Below are 22,925 nucleotides of genomic sequence, written 5' to 3' on the forward strand. Positions count from 1 at the left end.
CCTCGATGTTTGAATGTAAGTGATTGCCTTACAGATCATTTCTTACTTCTCAGATCCTACCATTGGCACATAAATCAGTGCTCTGAAATCTGTTGTAAATTCAGGATAGGCGATGCCCAGTTTGTGTCTGTAGATACAAAGTAAAATTTACGGTAGCAAGGTCCTTCTCTCCATTTCAACCACTGATTCATATAAATTATCTGGGGATGGGTTTGGTCATGAATATCAGCAGCTTCCTTGAACCTACACAAATAGCCACATGATGGTGGAAGGAACACATTATGTAGATACAAAAGTTGTTCTATCAATTGAGGTAAGTCAGGATTTAGTTAAGAAAATGGAAGCCACTCCCTGTTGTTTCAAACAGAAAGATATCTGATACAGTCCATTAGGGGCTTACAAAAACCCCTGGAAGGGCCGAGAAGTAAAGGTCAGGGCTCCAGCTTTCAGCACACAAGGAAGGACAAAGATTACAGGAAAGCATGCTCCAGTAATCATCAGCCACCTGTGGCACCACAGTGGGCAACTCCCAGGAGGACCCCAGAAGCCAAAGGAAGTCGCTATCAATGATCTCAGTGGCCACTGGAGAGTAATGGCTCTTCCATTCTGCACTGGGCATCAATCAAAGGTCTGTCACTGGGCAGGCTTTAGCCCACAAACATATTGGAAAGAGATTTTGAGAATTGTATTTCCAGAGTTTTCCCCTGCAGGAGGTAAATGTAGCAGGGGCAGGAGGGATGCTGGGCTGCTAACAGACAATCCAGGGTACCAGTATCTGTTGCCCACATCTTCTGACTCTGCTCCCTCACTCACCGTATTCTCTCCTGCTACTGGTTCTTGCCAGGCTGTTAAGAATCCAACATTTTGCCACAGCCAAATGTTTGCACTTCGCCTACCACAAATATGAGTGCCACAAAAGTCTGGCACAGACAACAGGAAAGCAAAAAATATGTTAAGTTTCATGAGGGCTTACTATCTGATTTCTGTGATAATTACCTGATTAGTCTCAGGGCTCATAGGCAAATAATAATTTCCTCAGCTAACATATACTACATTATTTTACTCTTCTCAGATAAAGAGAAGTCCATTTGAGAAAATGTTGTAGCAATATTGCCTTGGGCCCTTGGAGATATGAGTTGATGGTTCTTTGACCACGTGTAATTCCTACTAACATAACTCACTCTATTCCCTACCCATCCTTCCCATCATTGCACAAATATGCACCAACACAGTCATTTTTGGAAATGAGAGAGACATTATTATTCCATATGTGTTTGTTTGTTTGTTTGTGGGACACGGTCTTGCTACGTTGCCCAGGCTGAATGAAGTGCAGGGGCTATTCACAGCAGCTATCATATCACACTACAGCCTGGGACTCCTGGCCTTAAGTGATCCTCCTAGCTCAGCCTCCAGAGTAGCTGGGACTATAGACAGGTGCCACCATGTCCAGTTACTTTAAGGTTTTTAAAGCAAGTCTAGAACTTTATCCATCCTTGGCTTCATTTTCTAAAACAAAATGAGTTAGGATCAAGCTGATATTCCATATCCTTCTGGAAGAAGACTTCTGTACTGACACATAGTACTATGCTCATTTTAGAAATATATCCAGGACTTCACAAAGCCAAGATAAATTTCTACTTAGGTGGGTACTTGGCCGAAAAATCCTCTTAGGAAATGTCAGATTTCCTGCAGATATTTTACAGTATAAACATAAATAATGAAACCGTAAAAGACAGTAAATCATTTTCAGTATTAAAGTAAACAATTTTAGTATTTAAAACAATTTTAAATATACTTATGAACCTAAATATACAGTGTCTATATAAAAAATTTCCAAGATGTATTACTTTCTCAACTTTTTTCCCTAAATACTTCAAAAATAGAAGGCACTTCTAAAAACATGTACACATGAGGCATGGAAACTAAAACCACCACCAAAAACTGTAATGTTCTATGCAATGTTTCAAATTACTACATCTAATTAAAAAGATTTAATAACAACTTTTTTTTTTTTTTTTTTGAGACGGAGTTTCACTCTTGTTGTCCAGGCTGGATTGCAATGGCGCGATCTCGGATCACTGCAACCTCTGCCTCCCGGGTTCAAGAGATTCTCCTGCCTCAGCTTCCCGAGTAGCTGGGATTACAGGCGCCTGCCACCATGTCTGGCTAATTTTTGTATTTTTTTAGTAGAGATGGGGTTTCACCATGTTGGCCAGGCTGGTCTTGAACTCCTAATCTCTGGTGATCCACCCACCTTGGCCTCCCAAATTGCCGGGATTACAGGCATGAGCCACCGTGCCCGGCCAATAACAACGTTAAAATGTCTTACATGCTGCATGGCTAAACAATAGAAGAGAACACACCTGTCTGGTAAACCAGCTGCAGTGAGGGGCATTCAAAGAATATAATTCTTACCTATTGAGCAACAGAGAGTGTACGTTCATTTTTAAATATTTGGCTTCTTACAACAAGAAACATTGCAGCATCTTTCCATCAAACATAAAAAATACTGCTCCTTTGCATTTCATCACTGTTTGCTTTACAGGAGATTGATAATGCATTTTAGTAATGGCATTTTCTTTGGTTAAGTTGTGCCTGTTTCCATCCTAAAAGGTTAAGCATTATTAAATCAGTTGAGAGGCATGATCAGACACTTTTAGAACTTGCTTTCTTCCCCCTTCTTTTTCTACAAGTGAAGTAGATGTCATAGAAGTTAGTATCTATATCATTCAGTTCAAAAATCATAAAATTATTGAAATAATAAAAATTTTGAAGAAATTCAAAAATTATTAAAAATTCAGTTCAAAAACAATCAAATATTGACTCATCAGTAGATTCACTTACACGACACAGCATTTCAATTCTAAGCAAATCTCCATTTGTTTCCATATTAATTGGGGCAATAGCTATTATATAGCAATGAAAAAAATGAACACTTCCAGGTATAACCAAAGAAGAATCCCTGATTTTTCCTTAAAAAAATCAAATGGGTCTTATTTAGCTGCCTCTAGAAATTAATCAATGTTACTGGGTTTTAGTTGAAACATTTGTAAAACCTTTTCATGACCTAATTACTCATTTTTAAACATTAAGCAAAAGTAAGTTTGAGGACAGAGATCATGTATTTCTGAGCCTGGAGCTTGTTCAATACATGGTATGCAAGGGCTACTCCAAAGTGACTTAAGAAAATAGTATGAGCCTTAGAAGATGCAGAGAGAGAAGAATGCCAAAAAGAGAATATTTTAATTTCTAAAAGTAGATTCCCATATATCTCAAACACTGTCTTAGAGCTAGAGAAAATACTTTTTTTTTGAAGTATTACTACAAAACTTTATAAAACTTTTGGCCACAGGCATTAGCCAAACATTCTGTGCAAGGACTTACTCTCTCATTTTGCAGGGAATTAAACAGTAATTAGGTTAACACCTAAACATAGCCTGAACTAAGAAGAAATAAAAGTCTCTTCTCTTCAAAACCCATCAACCCCTCTTCTGGACTGTTCTTTCACACTCTTGACCCACCTCTTCATTGCCACGGCTTTCATTTTTTCCTCTGCCCACACCGACAGCTATTTCCTTCACATCACCTACATGGGTTGCATGTGGCAGCTTCTTGTGCTCCCTGGTTTACTGCTGAGAATTTCACGTGGAACAACACCTGTTAGTCAGATGTTCCACTCCTTTCTGTCTTAACTGCCTCTCATTCAAACCCAAAATGAATGGAATTAATTTCAACTAACACGACCTTTTATAATCCCATTAATAAAACTAGAGGATCTTCTGAACTTATCTGCATTTCCCAAAGGAGGGAAAAAGTATGCATTTACATTAAACTAGAAGTTACCCATATTCAACCCACCAAATACCATCATATCTGCCACCTGCAGTCCTCTATTAGGGTTGTAAAGTGAGTATTGATAAATATAGGAAATCTACTCAATAAGTCGTCTAGTGTTACCGAGGAAGTCAGAAATCTCTGAAGATTTTCCATACAGTTGTACTCCTAAATTACAGCTGTAAATCCACATAATCTAGGAAGCATTTCCAAATTAATCCTAGCCATTCATAATAAACGATGGCAATATTTGACTTTATCCTACTCTTCTTTCCTGCACAAAATTATAACTTCCTTGAAGAAAGAACACCATTTTCTGTTTAGTAGACTGTAAGGATTCCTAGGGACTTGCTGTCAAGCACTAGAACTGTAAAGATAGAAAAAGGACATTGAGGAAAGTTGCCGACCAGAAGGCATGAAAACACAGCAGGAACAACGCTCCTTTGTATTGAGTGGAAACAAGTCAGACTCAAAGCTAATTTAAGATAGGAAGGAAAGGCCTACATGGCTTTTTAAAGGTAAAAAGTAATTGTGTCTACCTCAAAAACCAAAACCCAAGCAAAGTCTGATGTAAAAAATAGCCTGGATTGATTCTGGCAGCCAAAATCAATGAAGACGTCTCTAATTACTGAAGACAAGACAAGTTTGAGATGTTTAGTATAAATGAGGAAGGGTTGGAAAGCGCTTGTTATCTGGGAATGTATGCTCCTGCTACTCAACTCAAGCAATGAAAATTCGACTATTTTAGAAAAGCTAAAATAAGGACAAGATCAAAGTGAAAATAACAGGAGTTGCTTGGAAAGGCTGCAGAATAAAACATTAACTTAAACTCTTACGGAGGAAGGTACAAAAATTATATTCCAGAAAAGTGTTCATCAGACATTAAAGGAGGCAGTTCTCCACTAAAGACTGATTTCGTCTGAGAACAGGTTTTGCTCTTTGAAGAGATCAAAATAACTCTTTCACCTTTAAAAACTCCAAAATATTGAGCTGTGAGATAAACTACAGTAGTACTAAACAGGGACTTCAGCTTTTAGGCGCTTACATCCAAAATCAAACTAAACTAATCTAGCACGAGTGACACTTAATGGGGACAGGGGGACTTACCTAATGACACTCATCTATGACTGTCATATAGTTATGACAAACAAGGGCTAAATGAGACCAAACAGTTCGATTAAAGCCATAGAAGGGTCAACATTGAACACAGAGAGAAAAACTGTTCCACATGTTAAAAACTATAAATGACACTCTACTAGGTTTTATCTGTCTATCTAGAAATACATTTTAATCCAGGTATTTAGTTTCAAATTAATACTCAGGAAGGTGCGTGCGTGCGTGCGTGCGTGCGTGTGTGTGTGTGTGTAGAGGAGGCATTCATATTGAATGCCCTAAATGAAAGTTATAGAGTTATCCTCCTTAGTTTCAACTTTCAAAGATAGCAGATCTACCTTAAAGAGCCATACTTTTCTTGGCATAACTAATACTGGTGCAATTGTTTGAAAATGTATCAAAAAGACTTGACTTAATGTACTTATAAAGTCCTCCTTTTTCATCTCTCAGAGTAATATTTCATGTCTGTTAACTCATAGACAAAATGATAAATTTTACTTATCTGAAAATAACTGCCTTCAAGCTTCAGTGGGTTTCAAGCAAGCTAATATTTACCAAAATAGCTTTAATTTTGTGCCAGGGAAAATTTAAATCTGGGGAAAGCTAAACCAAATGGGACATTTCAAGTTAAGAAGAGTAGCTGGAGAGATAGAAATTATCATTTAAAAACAGATGTTAGATGTTTCGATGCCATTAGTCCCCTGGGTGTTCTTCTGAACTAACAATGAGTTGATCCACAGAATATGGAATCTGAAGGAGACCCAGAGATTACTTGTTAACAAGACTTCCCTGCCTCTCCCTATTTTTTTTCTTCACAACTGGGGATATTGTGATGGTTAAATCATCAGCTAAACAAACATCTTCCCATTCTCAGGCAAAACAAACAAACAAACAACAAAACCCTTTGATTTGTGAGACATTATTTTCTTTGAGAACAAATGAGAAGTAATCTAATCCAGAATATATGAATAAAGTTGTTGAAAGAAATAATACTAAGCCAGAAAAAACTAAATTCAAAGGCCTTGGCAACTTGTATGTGATTTTAACTACTTAGCCTATTGGAAATACTCCACAAAAGTTCAGAGTCACTACTGTGGGGAGGTATCGATAATATATGTCATAAATATCTGATCTGTGAAGTACACATTTTTAAACAAATTTTATAATTTTAAGAATAGGACTAGAAATAACATATATTTATATTCAGTGAAAATTCCCCACAGGAGTTTATTCTCATACTATTTGAATTCAAAATACCTTTAAAAATTTGGTTTAACGGAACAGTTCCAGGAATACCACAAGCATGTTCATGCTGGTAACATTTCTGTCAGAAATGATCAAGGAGAGAGAAGCTGGGTTGACGAAAGCTCTTGAGAGAAAACAAACAAACAAAAAAATGCATGTGTTATTACAACTCTTTGAAGCCGAGATAGAGCAGTTCTTATATAAAACTTCTAAGTAATCGGAATATCTTCGTAGGTGAAACGGCATTACCTGCAAATGTTCCTACTAATAAATGCAGTCATCATTTGCAAGAACTAGAAAGTGGACAATAAGGAAATTCCCAAGATATAGCTGTTTATGTGAACAAAGTGTTTAACAAACCAGGACATTAAATGCCTCTGTCAAAGTAAATGGAAAGGAAGCATCTAAAACATACAGGCCATCACTGGGCTGAGTGATAATTACCCATTCATTTTTCTTGCTGGAACTACATCTGTAGCATTTAAATTCAAGGAAACCAAATCCTCAGTAGAGCCTGTCGCTCCATTTTACATCTGGGTAGTCCATTTTAGGAGAACGACTGCACCTTATGTATGATTAATTAATTCCTTGTTGACAATGTGTCCCATGGTGCTGGTGACCCTCTTATAGAGAGATTTTTTTTTTCTTTGCTGTGTCTAAAGGCTTAGATCTTGGGCAAAATAATGGCCTGCTTTGGGTTATTGAGCCTCACTTCTAGAAATTTTGAGTGGACGTTGAGAGTCTGGCGGTGGTTGTAAATTTAAGTGATGAGTTGTGTAAGGAGATTTTCTAATAATCAGCTTGCCATGGGGTTGCAGGGAGAGTTGAGGCACTAAATTCACTTTCCCCCTTTTATAACCGTGATACCTGGATCACTCCAAACAAAAATGAAGAAGAAAATTCCCTAAGAACTTTCCTATCAATCCCCATTCCATATTCAATTTTCTCCAACTTTTCCTAAAGGCTGTCACAGCCTGCTTTGGTTCCTAGCTAGGATTGATGGATGATTCCACATGATCGTTGCTCATCACTAGCATTCTTGTAAATCTTAAGCAATTCCTCCAACACCTTGCCCACACGACCACTTTAATCATTTTAAATTGAAATATTTATTGAGATAATATAGATTCACATGCAATTGGAAGAAATAATACAGAGAAGCCTGGACAACATAGTTAGACCTTGTCTCTATGAAAATAAAAATTTTAAAGTGAGGAGGGTGTGGTGGCTCATGCCTGTAGTCCCAGCTACTTGGGAGGTTGAGGCAGGAGGATCACTTAAACCCAGGAGTTCAAGGCTGCAGTGGGCTACGATTGCACTACTGCTCTCCAGCCTAGGCAACAGAGTGAGATCCTATCTCTGAAAAAATAAAAATAAAAAAAAATACAGAGATCCTACATGTACTTAGTTTCCCCCAGTGTTAACATTTTTGCATACTATCACAAGCAGTACATTGACAATTGCTACAACCGACCCATCATATTTAGATTTTTCTAGTTTCACTTTCACTTGTGTGTGCATGTGTGTGTGTGTGTGTTTAGTTCTATATCTATGTATTCATTTTGAGTAACAACAATTACAGCTAGTAACAATTACAGCTAAAATGTATTGAGTATCTGCTCTCTGCCTGGCATTGTTCTAAGTCCCTTATATGTAGTATCTCATTTAGTGTCTCATGTATTAAGTAATATTCCTATCGTTATTTTACAGAAGAGAGAAGCTAAATGACTTGGGAGTGGCAGAGCATTCCTGCTGCAGAGCCAATTCCTGGAACTGCCACCACCATGCCACACATTGCTCATTACTTCAGAGCACCTGATGGTACATGACACAGCCTTGTGGAGCTAGACCGTATCCTCAGGGGAATGAGACTGGTAACACACTTCTAAAATAGCTATAAAATTCAATGTCTTTTATAGGGTATTTTTCGTGTGGTGAAATTATTCTGCATGATACTGTAATGATGGAGATAGGACAGTATGCATTTCTCAAAACCCATACAACCATACAGCACAAAAAGTGAACCCTCTCCTGGTTAACACGGTGAAACCCCGTCTCTACTAAAAATACAAAAAATTAGCTGGGCGTGGTGCGGGCGCCTGTAGTCCCAGCTACTCGGGAGGCTGAGGCAGGAGAATGGCGTGAACCCGGGAGGCGGAGCTTGCAGTGAGCCAAGATCGCACCACTGCACTCCAGCCTGGGTGACAGAGCGAGACTCTGTCACAAAAAAAAAAAAAAAGCGAACCCTCATGTAAACGAAGTCACTAGTGGACTTTAGTTAATAATCATGTATCAATATTAGTTTATCAATGGTAACAAATGTACTATGCCATTGTGATACATTAATAATAAAGGAATCTGGCAAGAAGGTTGGGGTGAGAGGAGAATAGATAGAGACGCTCTGTACCTTCTGCTCAATTTTTCTATAAATGTAAAACAGCTCTAAAAAAGAAAGTCTATTAATTAAAAAAAAAGTTTTTTTTAAGTCAATAGCTCGTTCAGATAGACGCAACTAACAAAGATGAAACTAACAACGTGAAAATATTTTCATCTTGGAAATCTCCAAACTTTGGTCACTGAGCATTTGTATTTTGCCAGCTGCCTTGCGTTATCTGAAGTGGCAGGAAAATAGTGACAAAAAAACTCAGGCACTTAAAGAGTGCCCTGGGGATGTGTGTGGCTTTTTCTCCTTCCATCTCTTCCCCTGCAGTGACCTCAGCAGCGAGGCAGAACGAGGACAGACAGAGTAAAGTGTGTGTAATTCTCATCCATTCTGGGCCCTGTGGAATTGGAACTTATGCTTACTGCATTGTCACTTGAACATTAAATCTTAAATGTCAAAATATTCTGCAAAGCAGAGAAAGAATTTCAACATGGTATCCCAAAATCTCTTTTCCATACTCTTCTTGAAAGCTCTGTCAAAATAAAAAAATTGCTACTGCTTAAAAAAAAATTATTTTCATGTTCCCATGGAAATTCACAAAGAGAATATTGTATTTGCTTTCCACCACAAGCAGAAATAATTGTTTCTGATGGAAATCGTATTAGACACGAATATCGTGAAAAATATTGTCTAAACTTTTATTTTGGGTAAAAAATTCATCCTGCGCCTAAGAGTATCGTATACCCAGAGCAATCAGGAAAATTGCCAACAACTACCCGCTGTGGGACTTGCTACTTTGACAAACATGCTATGCTTCCAGGCAAATTGTAGCACCGCCATCCTCATATAAAACCAGGGAGACAAATTAATCTTAGTAACTATTTGGAGAAAGATATATGAATATGCCTCGCCCTGCTCTGCCCCAAATCGCAATCCAATATTAACTCATAATCTTTTTCATTGGCTTTGGTAATTGTACCCTTTGAAGACAATCTATGAATATGCATATGGCCTTTAGGTACTTTATTTGCCATTTCATCCAATTAACGGATAATTAAAAATGCTGCCTATGAGTACCTTTTCTCCCTTCCTTTCATCACCAAAGATAGCACAGTGCTTTAAGGATGAAGTGCTAGATGCAGGCCACATCAATGGCAGGTCTCAGGAGTATCAAAAACAAATGCAGCCAACCTTCCATTTCACTGAGTCTCAATCACTTTGTAACTTGACCCTCTAGGTTTGGGTTTTAATAATCTGCTATTCTCCTTTAACTAGTTAATGAGTTGTTATTGGGCTAGTCATGTTCCCAAAGTTTCAATGTGTTACTAGAGTCATTTGCATGTGGATTGTCATGGGTGGATTACTTTTTAGCACAAAGACTAAATCCTACTTATGACTAAATTGGCAGAGAGATCCATTTATAGATACTGGGACCAGTCTTTTCCCTACTCAGTAAGGGGAAGAAATGGACAATATCAGCCCAAAGAATCAGAACCTGATTTGATAGAATAGTCAAATAAATACATTTTAAGGGATTTCTTTTCAATACCAATCAAGATAGGCCATTTTAACATTTGTAATATGAACAACCCTCAAACTTCAATGATTCCAGCCAGGTTTTTTTCTTATTTATGCAACATGTCTAACACAGATCAGCAGGGATCTCTGCCTAATTTAGTCACTCACAGACCCAAGATGACAGATGTTTCATGAAACTTGTGATTCTGTGACCACTGAAGTAGGGAAAGGGAAGTTTGCAGTTGAGCACCAGCAATCAAATGCTTCCACTTAGAAGTGGCACGTGTCACCCCTGCTTATATTTTATTGGTCAGAGAAAGTCACTGGCCAAGCCTATCTTCAAGGGGCCAGGAAATCACAATCTTAAAAAGGGCCCAGAAGGAGGAGAATAAGAATATTTGTAAATGACTCAATAATTGCCTGCTTCCTGTGATAGTAGTTTAATAATATAATGTCATTTAGTGAAGTTTGATAATTTAGCATTGAGTGTTTCATAGGGCCTGGAAGATCTATAATAAAGTCTAATGTCATGTTGGAGGTAGATATGTAGCGTTGTGGTTCTCTACTTGTCACATTCACTGCAACTCGAGGAAAGTATTTTTTTAAGAAACATACTTAGTTGTCTCTTATTAAAACTTTTTATTGTTTTAGGAAGCAAGAAAGTCTTTGTCTCTCTCTCTCTCTGAAGAGTCGGTGTATTTCCACATCTAAATTAATTATAATCCATTGACTTTGCAGAGAACCAAGTTATAAACTTTGAATTAGCCCCAAGTGTTAACGTATTTTTTTTACTTTTTCACCTTGATTTCTCCTTTATAATTAATTTTAAAATTAATTACATTAATTTTATGCATTATATCTGTCCTTTTTATCTAAAAAAAAAAAAAAAAAAAAAAAAAAGGACAGATAGAAAGTCCGGCATGAGGAGGTAACCGCTTGAGCTAACTCCGACCCGTATCCTTTTTATAAATGACCTCAAGCCCTTTAGTGAAAGAGGTGGAAAGTGATAAAGAATTAGAATTGAAAACAAAAAAAAAACCCTCACTTTATTAAAGACAATAGTTTTCCTGGTTGCGATACGCTACAGTAATGCAAGATAGTACCACTGGGGGAAACTGAGGGAAGGATACATAGAATCCTTATGAATTATTTCTTACAATGCATGTGAATCTAATTATCTCAAGGTAAAAAGGTGTATGTGTGTTTTTTAATCTACAATAACCCTCCAAAGACAGTTGACTACTACTACAGGAGCTAGAAGTCTCTTCAAAAGACTTGAAAAATTCCAAGATTCTCTTTCAAGCCAATTACCTAATGAAGAAAATTTCAATTTACAAGGCACTAGAAATCATCGGGAAAAAAATGCTTGGAACTATAGTCAATAGACATTTCTATGGATAAGCAAAAAAAAAAAAAAAAAAGGCAAAAGATTAATACATAAAGAAAGCTAGGTTGGCATGGTGGTGGCTTACACCTGTAATGTCAGCATTTTGGGAAACGAAGGCTGGTGGAGCACTTGAGCTCAGGAGTTCAAGACCAGCCTGGACAACATGGCCAAACCCCATCTCTAAATAAATATAAATTTTTTTAAAAAAGAAAGCTAGCTTGCTTCCCTTTTTCTTTCTTTTTTTCCTTCCTTCCTTTTTTTTTTTTGAAAAACGTATTCACTAAACATCTTCTATTGCTAAAGACTACGGTAGGCAATTGATAAATAAAACAGAAAGGGTGTCTGTCTGCATAGTGCTTATATTTTAATGGAGGAAAGGGTAAACAAGCAAATCAATAAAACAATTGCAATTGCACTATGTGCCATGATGAAAACTAAGAGAGTGCTAAGATGAGAATGATGTAGGTGAGGAGCCACTCTAGCCAAGGTGGTCAAGAAGCAAGAAGAGCTCTTTGAGGAAATGGAGTAGGAGAAATGACTAGTGTCCTAAAAATCAGGCTGGGATCATTCCAAGCAGAAGGAATAGAATATGCAAATGGATTTGGAGGAGGTGGATCTGAGTATATTTGAGAAGCTGGAAGTTGGCCAGTATGGCTGGTAAGTGGTTAGCAAGGAAAGGCAAGAGAGGACATTGGAAACACTGTGGGCAGAAGTGCAGCACAGTAACTCCACATTTTGTTACAGGTGAATGGCAGCTCAGGTTGACATGATTACTAATATTTGTTCTAAATTGAACAAATTCATTATCAAACTAATGGAAATTAGAGTAGTTCTCTCTGCCTTATATGTCATTATTGTTCCAATATCCTGCCAAATTCAGTTTCTAGTGAAAAAGCTGATGAACAAGGTTAAGCAGATACAAAATTGGAAACAAAAGTCCGAATTAAAGCCTGTTGTTAGAGCCCTACAAATGTAAATAAAGCATCAGCAACAGGGGAAATGTATTTGGTTGAGATACATGGGATGGAATGTAAGTATATTATGATTCTCACAGCCAGCTATTACCACTGGGAAGGACTCTCTGCTCCCCATGTCTTCTCCATCTGCCAAAAATTCTACTAAAGTTATATAAAACCTATTTATTTTCTTACTAGAGATGAGGCTTGAGTACAATAGTCCGTGCAGGGGTAACACTATGGCTTAAATTTACATTAAAGATTAAATAACTATCCTGGAGAGAGGTTATTTGCTAAGAGTAGAGGGGGGATTGCAATAGATGAGAGGATACCCAAAGGATTAAACTTTAATGGTAACATTAAAATTGTTAGGTGGGTCTGCCTGATGATGAAGGTATTGATCTTTACAGTGTTTTAGATTTTGTACATATTTCCTAATAGTTTCTTTTTAAGAAGTAGATTACTCACTTCTTAACTTTGCTAATAACGCTTTCCTAAGAGTAATTGTTAAGCAAGCCACCTCTTAGAATCGGGAATCATGGGGGAAGAGAGGGATGGAGAAGACCGTCTGAGTCCATTAATGATAGTTTCTAGAGTTGAGAAAGCTTAGAATTGGAAGGGACTTCAGAGGTCACTACTTGAAACCTTTCTTTTTACAGCAGTCAATCTGCCAAGCTATGCAGCCAGTGAGTAAAGTTGGCAGGAACAGAGAAGGGAACAGTCTCAACTCCTGACTCCAGTCTGATGCTCAGGTTTATAATACAACTGCCTTGAATTTCCTTTTCATTTAGTCACGGGTAACACCGAATTTTACTTTTGTGACTAAGGGAACACCTGGGAATTAGAAGTAGACCTCAAGTAGCCTAGATAATATAGTGAGACCCTGTCGCTACAAAAAAAACCTTAAAAAAATTGTCCAGGCATGGTGGCACACTCCTGTAGTCCCAGCCACTCGGGAGGCTGAGGAGGGAGGATCACTTGAGCCTGGGAGGTTAAGGCTGCAGTGAGCCATGATACAACATTGCACTCCAACCTGAACAATAGAACGATACACTACTGAAAAAAAAAAAAAAGTTAAAAAAAGAAGTGGACTTCAAAATATTTATTGGTAAATTGGAGAAACTTTTATTTTTTTTTTTGAGACGGAGTCTCACTCTGTCGCCCAGGCTGGAGTACAGTGGTGCAATCTTGGCTCACTGCAACCTCCGCCTCCCAGGTCCAAGCGATTCTCCTGCTTCAGCCTCCTGGGTAGCTGGGACTACAGGCACATGCCACCAAGCCCAGCTAATTTTTATATTTTTAGTAGAAACGGGGTTTCACCATGTTGGCTAGGATGGTCTCGATCTCCTGACTTCATGATCCAACTGCCTAGGCCTCCCAAAGTGAGTGGCATGAGCCACCATGCCTGGCCTGGATAAAGTATCTTAAACAAGCTAATGAGAGGTCATAGAGACAACCATCATGGCTGAAAACAAAAGGACACTGAAGAAATCACTGGAATTGATTATCCAGGAGGAGTAAAGCAAATGAGCAGAATGAGCGTCATACCCAGAGGCATCACAGCAGTACCAATTGAAAGGACTGTGACCTCTCTGCTGACTAGGATGTTACCAAGGCACATTGTCCAGGTCCACAGACTGAAGGGTGAGAAAAGCCCAGAGTCTGAGATGCTGCAGATAGGTACAAAGGTTGATAAGAAAAAACATGACACAGAGAGGAAACCTTGCAATTTCACCTACAGAAGCAAAATTACTGGCAACAAAATAATATTTTATTGTATGGAAATCAGATTTTCTTCAAGCCTGTCTATAGATAAAATATAATTTTTTTTTTTTTTTTTTTTAGAAACAGGGTCTTGCTCTATCACCCAGGCTGGAGCGTAATGGCACAATCAATGGTAACCTAGGCATTACCATTCAGGACATAGGCATGGGCAAGGACTTCATGTCTAAAACACCAAAAGCAATGGCAACGAAAGCCAAAATTGACAAATGGGATCTAATTAAACTCAAGAGCTTCTTCACAGCAAAGGAAACTACCACCAGAGTGAACAGGAAACCTACAAAATGGGAGAAAATTTTCACAACCTACTCATCTGACAAAGGGCTAATATCCAGAATCTACAAAGAACTCAAACAAATTTACAAGAAAAAAACAAACAACCCCATCAACAAGTGGGTGAAGGATATGAACAGACACTTCTCAAAAGAAGACATTTATGCAGCCAAAAGACACATGAAAAAATGCTCATCATCACTGGCCATCAGAGAAATGCAAATCAAAACCACAATGAGATACCATCTCACACCAGTTAGAATGGCGATCATTAAAAAGTCAGGAAACAACAGGTGCTGGAGAGGATGTGCAGAAATAGGAACACTTTTACACTGTTGGTGGGACTGTAAACTAGTTCAACCCTTGTGGAAGTCAGTGTGGTGATTCCTCAGGGATCTAAAACTAGAAATACCATTTGACCCAGCCATCCCATTACTGGGTATATACCAAAAGGACTATAAATCATGCTGCTATAAAGACACATGCACACGTATGTTTATTGTGGCACTATTCACAATAGCAAAGACTTGGAACCAACCCAAATGTCCAACAATGATAGACTGGATTAAGAAAATGTGGCACATATACACCATGGAATACTATGCAGCCATAAAAAATGATGAGTTCACGTCCTTTGTAGGGACATGGATGAAATTGGAAATCATCATTCTCAGTAAACTATCGCAAGGACAAAAAACCAAACACTGCATGTTCTCACTCATAGATGGGAATTGAACAATGAGAACACATGGACACAGGAAGGCGAACATCACACTCTGGGGACTGTTGTGGGGTGGGGGGAGGGGGAGGGATAGCATTAGGAGATATACCTAATGCTAAACGACGAGTTAATGGGTGCAGCACACCAGCATGGCACATGTATACATATGTAACTAACCTGCACTTGTGCACATGTACCCTAAAACTTAAAGTATAATAATAATTAAAAAAAGAAACAGGGCCTTGCTCTATCACCCAGGCTGGAGCGTAGTGGCACAATCATAGCTCACTGCAGCCTTGAACTCCTGTGCTTGAATGATCCTCCCACCTCAGCCTCCCAAATAGCTGGGATCACAGGCATGTGCCACCCTGCATAGCTAATGTTTTTTATTTTTTGTAGAGACAGTGTCTCATCATGTTACCCAGTCTAGCCTCAAACTCCTGGCCTCAAGCCTTTCAAAGTGCTGAGATTATAGGCATGAGCCTCAAAGTCTGGTCTGAAAATATTTTTCCTTAATAGCAAAAAGTATTTAGACTTGAGAGAAAAGATCTCCTGAAAGGGTTAGTTACAACTCCTCTGGGATAGTTAAAACAGAAAAAATTCCTCATATCTGTGCTGGTTTAGACACAGTCCAGCCCGATGTAAGAATTTCTTCTGGTCTACAATAGAACAAGGAACTATGATTCTGATAGGAGCTAAACCCAACTGACTTGACTCTCAGCACCCTAATTTCAGGTTCTAGGAAACCTAATGATAACAGCGGGAGACAAATTCCTAGGCAGACAGGGACGAGTCCTGGTGAGACCCGACCTTCAAACTAAAAACTGTTTAAAGCCTGAAAACTGAGCTGCCAGTTCAGTATAGAATCTGTGATCAGAGTGAATACTTCTATGATGGCTTTTAACCAACCAAATGGTGCTTTTTCCAGGACCACCTATGGACCACTCAGCACACACTCCCCCATTCTGAACCCATAAAAATCCCGGACTCAGCCTCACAGACAGCTATCCACTTTTGAGCCCCCTCTCACACATAGCGCTACCCATTTCGAGTCCCCTCTTGTTGTCAAGAGCTTTTCTGTTGCTCAATAAAATTCTCCTCTGCCTTGCTCACTCTCTGGTGTCTGTATACCTCATTCTTCTTTGTTGTGGGTCAAGAACTGGAAACTGGGAACCCTCCAAACAGTGGAAGCAAAAAGGGCTGTAACATGCTTCACCAAGCTGCAGGCGTTGGGATTGAATGAGTTGTGACACGTCCCTGTTCATCGGGCTGCAAAGGCAGGAAAAAGAGAGAGCTGTAGTGCTTCTTGGGGGCCCCAACCTTGGGACTTTCTGAGCAGAAGCTGTGATGCCCTCTTGGAGCTCCACAGTTGCTAGCATCTCTGAGTTTTCGAGCACCACTGCATCCCCCTCATCAGAATGTGGGCACCCATTTGTGGAAGCTGCTTGCAGCACACATGGTCCCTCCTTGGGCTGAGGATGCAGCCACAGTGGTTGTGGGATCTGGGCCAGGGAGTGAGCCAAGTGCAGCCTGCCCACACAAAGCCTGGGCAGAGGTATTGCCGGCCACAGAGGTTTCCGGCTGGTGAAGTGGCACCAAAAGAATCCTATGTCACTACTACACTCGTAACTAGGGAAGGATAACTCATTGGAATCACTTGGGCTGAGAGCTGCACCTGTGATACCTCATTAACGGGCTCATATCCCTCGGGTTATCAGCCAACCAACTGTCATTGGCAGAGAACATAGGTTAACATAAAAGGAAGCACTTATCTACGTTAGTGTTCCAAGAAACTTAAGAACAGCTGCAACTTGGCTGAGACTCTCATCTTTTTAATTGTGCATATATGCCCAGAGGCTCTGCAGTAGCTCTAAATATAAAGAATAAATAGTGTGCAGGAATTCAGTAATTAACAGAATTCAGTAATTAACAGTTTCCTGTTATTTCCTGTGTGGTAATTTTCAAAGACCACAGTGATAATTTACTTACACGAAACTCAGACATAAAGGAAGTTCCAGGAGAAAGCTCAAGAAGGCATTGGCAGGTTAGGAACATTTCAGAATCAAACTTGCATATGTTGGGTTCTGAGCAAACACAAGGTTACACTGAGTATGATGATGTAAAATCACTTCAGCTTCAGAATGAATTCTTTATTTATAAAATTAATTCTGTTTTTCAACTGAATCTTATTTCTTTTTTTCTTTCTTTTTTTTTTTTTTTTTTTTTTTTTTTTTTTTTTTTGAGACAGAGTCTCTCTCTGTCATGTCACTCAGGCTGTAGTGCAGTGGCATGATCTCAGCTCACTGCAACCTCCACCTCCTGGGTTCAAGCAATTCTCCTGCCTCAGCCTCCTGAGTAGATGGGATTACAGGCATGCACCACCACACCTGGCTGATTTTTGTATTTTTAGTAGAGATGTAGTTTCACCATGTTGGTCAGGCTGGTCTTGAACTCCTGACCTCGTGATCCACCTGTCTTGGCCTCCCAAAGTGCTGGGATTACAGGCGTGAGCCACTGCACCCGGCCAAATGAATCTTATTTCTAACTTCACAATAGTTTCTCCTTAGCCCCTGTATTTGATGTGATGCTGAGATATTTTTTAGATCAGCACTTTCAAATTTGAATGTGCTCACGTGCAGTCACAGCTACTCAGGAGGCTGAGGCAGGAGGGTCACTTGATGCCAGAAATTTCAGGGTGTAGCATGTTGTATTAGTCCATTTTTATACTGCTTTGAAGAAATACTGGAGACTTAGTAATTTATAAAGAAAAAGAGTTTTAATGGACTCACAGTTCCACATAACTGGGGAGGCCTCACAATCATGGCGGAAGGCAAAGGAGGAGCAAAAGCATGTCTTACAAGCTGGCAGACAAGAGAGCATGTGCAGGGAAACTGCCCTTTATAAAACCATCAGATCTCATGAGACATATTCACTATCATAAGAACACCATAGGAAAAACCTGCCCCTATGATTCAATTATCTCCCACTGGGTCCCTCCCATGACACGTGGGGATTAAGGGTGCTACAGTTCAAGATGAGATTTGGGTGAGGACACAGCCAAACCATATCACATGCTATGAACACACCTGTGAAGAGCCACTGCACTCCATCCTGGGCAACATAGCAAGATCCCTGTCTCAAAAAAAAGGTGAATGTGCAGATAAAACATCTTGTTAAAACACAGATTCTGATTCAGTAGTTTGTGGGAGGGCTTGAGATTCTGTATTTCTAAAAAGCACCCAGACCAGCAGTTGCTGATACTGCTGGTATAGTAACAATCCCTTGAGTGCAAAGCATTCAAAACTTATCCAGTAGATGCAATGTTGGGTTTTAAAAGACATTACTCCCTAAGAAAAAAAAATTAATTAAAGGAGAGAAAACCCAGACAGCAAGAAGCTAACATGATTTTCCAAGCTAAATGGTTGCCTCTTTGGACCAAGAGGGAGTTCTTATAAGTTGAGACCTAGAGAGCAAACTGACAGACAAAGCATTACAGACCAGAGCCAGGCAAGCTGAAGGAGGTAGGGACTAGTTCAAATTACCATATCCAAGGGGTTATGGCAAACTTGGGTCTAATGAAAGCCATTCTTAGTATTGAAGAGTTAAAGGCTGGTTGATGGGGTTTAGCAATAACCATAATTGAGCAAGAGGTCATGGTTATGTTTGAAAGATGTCCATCTAGATGGAAACTGGACCCATCTATATCTGGGTGGGAAGAGACAAAGTCCAGGCTTGAGAAGGTGGTTGGGCCCTGGTCAAGCGGGCTGAGACTCTGGGCACACTGCCTGTTACAGAGAACTATACCAGGGCAGAAATCCAGTCAATCAGGATGGATAGACACACATCTTGTGGGTTAGGGAGAAAGCTCTAGCTTGGTGAAACCCATGGACTCATCCAAGAGATACCAGATGCTGGGATTAGGACAGCAAAGCTAAGCTCATGCCCCTGAACCTCAGCTGTTAATGCACTATCAGGCCTATTGCCAATTAACTCATGCATTGGGTGAGATTGAGCCTGGAAACCAGAAGCCTTCAATCCTTGGAGCTAAATGGTGCCCAGATAGGTCTGCCAAATATTTTGTGATTACTAGATGTCAGACACTAGGCTGGAGGCTCAATGCATACTATTCATATGTGATTAAAGAATTTTGTTCTGAGAATATAGGAAAATGTGTTAGATGTAATATCTTGAAGAATTACTAGTCTAGTGGGAGAGGCAAACATTGACATAAATAATTACAAGTTCTCATAGTCTCCTAGATGGCTATGGGGAAATTGAATGATTATGAATAAAAGGGAAATATAAAAACAAATTATCTACCAGACTTTGTACACTTGACTGTGAAATCTAGCCATTCAAGTCGATGATTAGCAAGAATAATAATTATTGAATAGTATCAGGAGGAGGAGGATTGCTGTTAAAGAAAGTTTGCATTAAACTGGGTGGAAAATGCTCTTGCAGAAAATGCAACCGTTAACCTCATGACTATGAAACAAGCAAGTCCAAGGAAAATTCTCTTCCTTTCCTTCATGCAAAATATGAGATCATCTTCTCCTTTTGTGAGAACCAAACTGGTGAGGAGCTGCTGTGGATAATCCCTGTCTCCCTCACTTAACCTTGTTCAGCTCCTTACTGCCTTTTAAGTTGCCTTGTCAAATCTCACTGCAGATGCAGATCAATTAGTTTTTATTCAGGAGTTTACAAAAACTGACTTGCAAAAGATAACTTTAATACATGTGGAATACGGAGATATAAAAGTCGAAATGACTACAAAGATGTTTCCTAACTTGAACCTGGTAGTGGGAGCACCAGTAAGTCTAGGGCTGAACCTGATTGTCATACTGTGTAGACAAGAGGTCTGGGTGACACCCATGATGATCACTGCAGCCACACATTTTAGTAAAACTATGAAGCTGACTTTTATCATTAGAATGGCTCTTACATGACAAAATCATCCCATCCTTCAGTTATACCAAAAAAAGCTTTTTCTGTCTACTTTTGGCCATGTTGCATTCTCGGGGAATAGATTCAGGCCCTAAACACAATAATAATAACAATAATTTAAGGCATTTCATGGCCTAACACTCAGAACTATTTCTCCCATTGATGCCTGAAAATATACTTTTGATGTCCGCCCTCGTTTAGTTACTTTGGGTTGTGCAACGTTGCCCGTCCTGGAATTCTTATTTTTTTCTTAGGTACTATGTTTATGATTAGAGTACACTATCACTAGTGCCTTATGTGATGAACAATTTTCTGAACGAATAGGCTTGCCTGAGTCAAAAGAGAACAATACACTACATGATTTTTTACTTAGTAGAGGAAACTGTAAGTAAAAATGCTGTTTGTTGTTGTATTTGTCAGGATTCTATAAAGAATAAATAGGAACTATACCACTATCTATACCCATCTATCTACATATATACATGAAGAGAGAGATTAATTTTTTCTAAGGAATTCAATTGTCTCATAAAATTGTGGAGGCTGGCGAGTCCACATTCTGTACAGCAAGCCAACTGGTTGGAAATTCAGGTAAGAGTTGACATTGTGATCTTGAGTCTGAAATCTGCAGGGCAGGCCAAGCAGGTTGGAAATTCAGGCAGAATTTCCATGTTGCGGTTTTAAGGCCAAATTCCTTCTTCTTTGGAAAACCTGTCTTTGCTCTTAAGGCCTTCAATGGATCGGATGAGGCCCACTCACATTACAGAGGGTGATCTGCTTTTCTCAGTCTACTGATTTAAATATTAATCACATCTAAAAGATAACTTCGCAGCCACATCTAGGTTAGTGTTTTACTAATCAAGAGGGCACCATAGCCTACTTAAGTTGATGCATGAAATGAATCATCACTGTTGTATTAATGGGGAACATAGAACTCATATTTGTAAAAATGAAAAACGTCTATTTTTTCAATAATCGATCATCGTTGCTTAATCCAGCCCTGGTTTTTACCTCCAGACTTGAGTAAATCACACATTTTTAACTCACTCTAAGCAGTCTAGGAATGCTTGATTATCCCCCTGTCCCAAGTAGCTGTGCTCTGAACCTAGGAACATTTACCACCTCCACTGGGTGGAGAGGAACGACCATGGGTTTCGATGAACACTCCCTGTTGCGTAAGACATAGCTAGAGAACAAGCCCAGTGATTATTCTACAGACATAAGAAGCATCTACATCTCGGCTGTTGGCTATTTGGTTACAGAAATGCGATCCTGCAAGTTGTCGCCACAGCTTCTTCACACAGAACTTTTGTGAGCTATTAGCCCCTTTCTGTCTTGGGGTTTATTTATTTATTTATTGTTTATTTATTTTTTTTTAGACGGAGTCTCACTCTGTCGCCCAGCCCAGGCTGGAGTGCTTTGGAGCCATCTCGGCTCACTGCAAGCTCCGCCTCCCGGGTTCACACCATTCTCCTGCCTCAGCCTCCCGAGTAGCTGGGAGGCTCCCGCCACTGTGCCTGGCAGATTTTTTTGTGTTTTTAGTAGAGACGGGGTTTCACCGTGTTAGCCAGGATGGTCTCGATCTCCTGACCTCGTGATCCACCCGCCTCGGCCTCCCAAAGTGCTGGGATTACAGGCGTTAGCCACCACTCCCGGCCTCATTCATTTATTTTTAATAAAATTCCATCAGTTTACATTTTACACACGAACTGTTGTAAGGTATTTATATTCTCGCTAATCCTTATAACCAATAAGATTGGTACTATTATGATCTCCTTTTTTTTTTTTCTTTTTGCCAATTTAAGAAACTTACTCAAGATCACAGGATCAGCCAATGGCCCTTAACCAACCTGTTAATTATTAGGCTACTTGCATGTTAAGAAAGCTGTTTTGTGACATCCTACAATGGCTTGGAAGAAGCCAGAGATTAAAGTTTGTGTCACCTTTGCTTATCATTATCACAAATAAATTTTTGATGAGAACTGTTTCCTAGATTATGTAACTATCTTTACATTTTTAATTTCTGTGGGTACATAGTAGGTGTATATATTTATGGGGTACATGAGATGTTTGGACACCGGCATGAAGTGTGAAATAAGCACATCGTGGAGAATGGGGTATGCATCCCCTAGTGCGTTTATGCTTTGAGTTACAAACAATCCAATTATACTCTAAGTTATTTCAAAATGTACAATTAGGTTATTATTGACTATAGTAACCTTTTTGTGATATCAAATAGGAGGTCTTATTCATTCTTTCTATTTTTTTGTACTCATCAACCATCCCCACTTCTTCTGGCCTCCCCACCACCACTACCCTTCCCGGCCTCTGATAATCATTCTTCTACTCTCTATCTCCATGAGTTCAATTGTTCTTTTAGATCCCACAAATAAGTGAGAACATGCAAAGTTTGTCTTTCTGTGCCTGGCTTATTTCACTTAACATAATGACCTCCAGTTCAATTCAAGTTGTTGCAAATGACAGGATCTCATTCTTTTTTCAGGCTGAATAGTACTCCATTGTATACATGTACCACATTTTCTTCATCCATTCATCTATTGATGGACACTCAGGTTGCTTCCAAATCATAGCTATTGTAAACAGTGCTGTAACAAAAACAGAATTGTAGATATCTTTTTGATGTAATGAGTTCCTTTCTTTTGGATACATACCTAGCAGTGGGATTCCTGGATCATATCATACCTCAATGTTTAGTTTTTTGAGGAACCTCCAACCTGTTCTCCATGGTGGTTGTATGAATTTACATTCCCA

This window comes from Pongo abelii, chromosome 10, assembly GCF_028885655.2.
Source record: "Pongo abelii isolate AG06213 chromosome 10, NHGRI_mPonAbe1-v2.0_pri, whole genome shotgun sequence".
Taxonomy (NCBI): Eukaryota; Metazoa; Chordata; class Mammalia; order Primates; family Hominidae; genus Pongo; species Pongo abelii.